Source organism: Zootoca vivipara, chromosome 3 (assembly GCF_965207765.1).
Source record: "Zootoca vivipara chromosome 3, rZooViv2.hap1.1, whole genome shotgun sequence".
In the NCBI taxonomy this organism is placed as follows: Eukaryota; Metazoa; Chordata; class Lepidosauria; order Squamata; family Lacertidae; genus Zootoca; species Zootoca vivipara.
Window position 1 is genome coordinate 105,641,529 of NC_142586.1, and position 6,000 is coordinate 105,647,528.

A 6,000-nucleotide genomic window follows, 5' to 3' on the forward strand; every position below is an offset into this window, starting at 1 on the left:
ACCTGCAACGGTGCAGGGAGCTAGTCGAACCAGAGCCTATGCAACCACTGGCTTGCTGTAATCAATAAAGTTGTGGCCAAAATTATGCCAAAAACCAAACCAAAAATTTGAGTCTTGTCTTGTCTGAATTTATTTAAGGGGGAGGTTTAAAGGTCTGAACACACAACTATTGTGACGTGCTAGTACGTTATGCGCCATTTTATCCAACAAAATACACCATTTATTTGTGGTCTACCATATTGAAACACAAAACACTGTTGGCTTAAAAGTCCTCAAGAGATGCCTGAAAGTGACAAATCTCTGCTGGAAGAGTGACACTAAGTGCCCAGCTTCTTGTGGAGGCCACTTGGGCCTTTGTAGAACAGGGGACAACTAATAACACTCTTCCTGATTATCTCAATGATCAAGCTGGGCTCAAGTGGTCCTTAGCATCTCCTGGGCCCAAGTTGTTCAAGGCCTTGTAGCCCATGAAATCTCAAGCCAGGCCCAAGATGTCCTCAGCATGGATGTTTAAGTCATCCAGCACCACCATCTTGGGCTCCTCCCGCACCATCAGCTCAGCTCAGCTCAGCGGTGTCGCTAGCCTTCTGGCTGCCTGGGGCGGCAAAACAGAAGGCACCCCACCGGGGGGCGGGGTGTCCATCGCACACATGTGTCACGACGCATGCGTCACACGCACACGCCGTGCTATAGAGCGGGTTGTTCCAGCGCCCGGATCCTCAGATCGTTTCCCGACCGTCCCCCGTATCGGTTCCTCTCCCGTTATTCTCCCTTATTCTGCTTCTGCCGGTAGCTCCTTTTTTTGTTTTTTTGCTGCTTTGCCCATCTATGGGCACCAAAAATGGCTGGCGTCGGAAGTTGCGTCTACGCATGTCTGGAAGTGCGTATATGCACATAGCCGGCCATTTTCAGTGCCCATAGATGGGCAAAGCGACACCAGAAGTTGCGTCTACGCACTTCCGGACATGAGTAGATGCGACTTCCGTTGCCGGCACTGGCCATTTTTGGTGCCCATAGATGGGCAAAGCGACACTGGAAGTTGCGTCTACACGGTTGCCGATCCCGGATTTTGCAGTCCAGGACTTGGCAGGTATGGGTTTGTATATTTAGATATGTATGCATTTATGAATATTTATTATATATTTGAGACCTTAGAATTCTTATAACAATTTACAAAAAAAGAAAAGCAATAAATACATTTTAGAAAACGACACTTGGAGGGTATGTTTTCTACACACACACACACACACACACACACACACACACACACACACACTTTTCTATTCTCCATCTAAACAAGCAGGAGAAATTATCCGAGTTCAAGGACAAATTCTAGCCAAGTGAAAACACTTAGAAGGGGAGGGATAGTGAAGCAGGGGGAGTCTGTGAGGGGTGTGGCCTGGGGAAAGTTATGAGGGCCAGATTGAGAGCTCTGGAGGGCCACATTTTGCTCCTGGGTCTGAGGTCCCTGATCTCTGCCCTCTGGACTGAATTGGACATGATACTCCTTAAGAACGGCTACGATATTTCATGAGGGCATCCTGCTGCGTAAACCACAAAAAGTGGCGCCAATGAGTACACACTCCCTTTTTGTTAGGCACGCATTCTGTGTCCTTGCTTGCAAGTTGTTTATCAAGTGGGTCTGCTTCTCTTCCATTTTGTGAGCTCAGCATATGGTGTTCAAATCTCTCTCCCCCCCCCCACCATTTCCCCTTAAGGGGATAAAAGTTTATTAAAAGCATTTTATCTGTGACTTGACGCAAATACAAATTTACATTTCATCAATGAAAGTCTCCCTCCTCCTCTCCCTGCCAATGTTTTTGGCTTTGTTAAGAAACCATATCCTCAATTTCATTTAGTTTTTGAGGGTTATCTTTCTACTAATGATCTTGGGACGCAAACAAATAATTATGGACTTGGTTTTTTCTTTCTTTCTTTCAACCCTGAGGTGCCGTGCATGTTGACAGGCTTTTCATAACACTTGTGGTTTCCCTGTATCTCTTTTGACAGCAGTGGAAGGGATGGTGGAAAATTGTTTGGTTTACAGGAAATAATTATTGACAAGATGTAGTAAAATTTTAGACATACCCGTTTATAAGTTGGGGGGCAGCGGCGGCATTCCTTTCAATCCTAGACTGCAAATGATTTCCTTGCAAAACTAGTATGTTTCCATTCATTTAATTCAGTTTCTTAAGAAAGTGCCATGTTCACTGTTTATATCGTGCAATAAAATCCCAGCCATGAGGGACCTGACAAACTAGGCCAAGGACCGCCAATTATCTTGGGCCAGTAAGCACATAAGACACTTTAAGGCAGGCATCCCCAAACTGCGGCCCTCCAGATGTTTTGGCCTACAACTCCCATGATCCCTAGCTAACAGGACCAGTGGTCAGGAATGATGGGAATTGTAGTCCAAAACATCTGGAGGGCCGAAGTTTGGAGATGCCTGCTTTAAGGCAACTGCTGTGGATGCTAGTCACAAAATGGCTGCCATAAGGGTGTGGCATAGCACAAAATGGCTGCCCTTGTGGTGTGTAGGAGAGGCAGAGCCAGTGGAAGCGAGGACGAGCATGGAGGGAAAGTTTTCTCCCTGCCTCATAACACAAGAACTCATGGGCACCTAATAAAGCTGAATATTGGAAGATTAAGATGGATAGAAGAAAGTACTTCAACACAGCGTTGGCTGTTTCAGTTGTATGGGCTGTTAGTTATAATTATGGTTCGATTTACAGAGAGGCATGGGGACTAGAGCTCATGGAAAGCTGTAACCATGAGGTGGCAGCATCTGCTGTTTTGGTCCACACCAGAAGTGCTTGTGGAGATGCCAGCACAAGATGTAGTGATGGCCACCAACTTGGATGGCTTTAAAGTGGGATCTACTAGTCACGAAGGCTACTCTGCTCCACCTCCGCTATCAGCAGAGGTGGAGATTGCACTCATGCACTGCTTGTTAAGGATAATGGTTTAATTTCCCGAAATGGGAATGTTTGCTGATGTTGAACTGCTGTGTGTTTTCCGCACACAGTTTTCCTTTGACAGTAACTCTCATGTGATTGGCTGGCTGAGTCACATGGGAGAGGCATTCTATTCTATTGTGACTGTTACTCAAGTCACTGTTGTTTTTAACTGCTTTTCTGCTTTATCTATCTGGCATGCGAGGAGAATGGGTGATGAGAGAGACTTCTCAGGACACTGCCGACGACTGTTTGTGTTAGTGTGATCTGTCTGAAGTGAATGCAGACAGAGGTCCCTAAAGGTTAATAGAGAGAAACCTGAGCATGAGATTGTCAATATATTCTTCTAAGTTATATATGAAAGTAAAGTGGTTTTTTAATATATATATATATAGAGACTTTGGACATTACATATCATCACAATTTATTTACCTATGTATACACAACACTGCTTGCAGGTTTTCCACAGGGACCTGCTTGGCCAGGATGAGAACAGGCTGATAGGCTTTTGCTCTAATTCAGTAGAATTTTATATACATACAGGTATATTCTTACAAACAATGGTGATAGGATTATTGTGAAGCCAGAAACCATCGACAATGGCCACTCCAATGCTTAGAATCATAGGGTGTAGAACTCATGATATGGCCCACAGGCAACAATATATTTTAGTACAGTAGCTGATTTCTCTGCCGATGGCTACTAGCCACGATGGCTAGTTTATGCCTCCACTGAAAGCTAGACTAGATGAGCCCCTGGCTTGATCCAGCAGGGCTTTTTCTGACGTTCTTATGTTACCCACCGATCGCCCAGCAAACACGAAGCACTTCCATCAATTTGCAGGAGATATTTGCTGATATCCTTCGCTCTGTGTGGTTCTCAGGTGGTCGTGCAAGTTTGCATACATGTTTATCCAGCCTGGGCTGAATCAGCACTTTGCATGCTTATTAGGTCATGAGCCTTCAGGCAGGACCCTGTTTATTCTTATTCTGTGTATATAATGAGCACCAAGCACAGTGCAGGTGCTTTTATGAATATTAAATGGCGATGCTTTATTTTAATTTCCTAGTATTGCAGGAGGAATGAGATTTTAATGAAAGGAGACCCAGTAGGAATGTGAGCACGAACTCATAAGCGCTTGCTGGATTGTGTAGCTACAAGCTACATGGCGGAATGACTACAAAAAGTAGAGTGGGGGGGATCCACTTTGACATGAGGCAGACAATTCCACAGAGCAAGCACATGCCGTATGACAAGTTATCCATTTCTCTTATTATGGGGCTCTGGGGGCATGGGGTGGTGCAGAGAGCCCCCCCTCTCCATATATTCTTTGCTTGATTTAATGAACGGTTTCCTTCCTTAATGAGCTCCCTCAGTACTTGGGGTGGGGGCGAGACAAGAACTAGTCAGAACAGAATAGCTAGTGCTGAAAGTTTTTAAAATGTAGAAGTCATGATGGATGGATGGATGGAGAGAGAGAGAGAGAGAGAGAGAGAGAGAGAGAGAGAGAGAGAGAGAGAGAGAGAATATCTATCTCCTTACTCACATCTCCTTACTTACACCTCACATCTCCCACTTCACTGCTCAACAAAAGACAGGTCAGGTTTCCATTGAAGAAAGTTCGGCCACATTCGCACGCTACATTCTTTTTTAGTTTAAAAATAACTTTATTAGCATAATAATTTACATGAAATATACATAAAAAATTAAACACCCACACATACTTACATATAAACAAAAAATATTAAAGAAAAAAACAATAACAAGTGATATCAAATAATAACAAAATCGGAGTAATGATAACCAAATGCGATAAATAAACCAAAACCAAAAATCAGAAAGAGATAACAATACATAAACCTACACCTTGAACTTAAATACATATAAAAAACATAATGAATCATATTTATCTTCAAACTTAAGTTAAATTAAACACAGAACGCATATAAATTTCTCATTCATACAAAAAAACCCCACACAAGACAAAAAAAAACCCTGAAAAAAACTAGTGACATTTCTACATTCATCCTGAATGAACGCACACTACATTTAAAGCACAATCATAGAATCATACAGCTGGAAGGGACCCTGAGGATCATCTAGTTCAACCCCCTGCGATGCAGGAATACACAGCTGGCCCGTATGGGGATCGAACCTGCAACTTTGACATGACCGGCGCCACGCTCTAACCAGCTGAGCTATCCAGTGGCATCAATTGTAGCACATTTAAAAAGCTACAGCTTCCCCCAAAGAATTCTGGGAGGTGCAGTTTGCTAAGGGTGCTGAGAGTTGTCATTCCCCTCCCCTATTCAAAGGCCACTTTAGCAATCATAGGGAATCCTGGGAATTGTAGTTTGGTAAGGGCATTAAGCAGGGCTTTTTTCCTAGCCGGAACTCACTAGAACTCAGTTCCGGCACCTCTCAGGTGGGTGCCATTGCCATTATAAGAGAAAAAGGGAGGCAGGCATTCATGGTGAGTTCCAGCACCTCTTTTTCTAGAAAAGTAACACTGGCGCTTAGAGTTGCTAGGCGACTCCTGTTCCCCTTTCAGAACTTCTCAGGGTGGTTTAACAGTCAATACTTTTTCAAAGGGAACTCTGGGAACTGTAGCTCTGGGACGGGAATAGGGGGTCTCCTTAAAAACTCTCAGCACCCTTAAGAAACTACAGCTCCCAGAATTCTTCGGGGGGAGCTGTGATTGCTTAACGCAGTGTGCTTTAAATGTATAGCATGAATGTGCCCCATGCTGTCAAAGTTCCTTATTGTTACCTATGACAAACTTAGTTGGTCTCTAAGGTGCTACTGGAAGGAATTTTTTTATTTTTTGTTTCGACTACGTCAGACCAACACGGCTACCTACCTGTAACTAATACTATGGAAGGAAGGAGGACAGGTCAAGTACAGGTGGCTGCATCAATTCTGTGCTGGCAAGAACCCCAGCTGGGACAAAGCAGCCTGGCCCAAACTGGATGTAAGGGCTCGTTAACAACTCACCTTTTTAATTAAAACTCCCCCTTTCTCTCTTCCTGCCCCTTGTGCGTCCTGG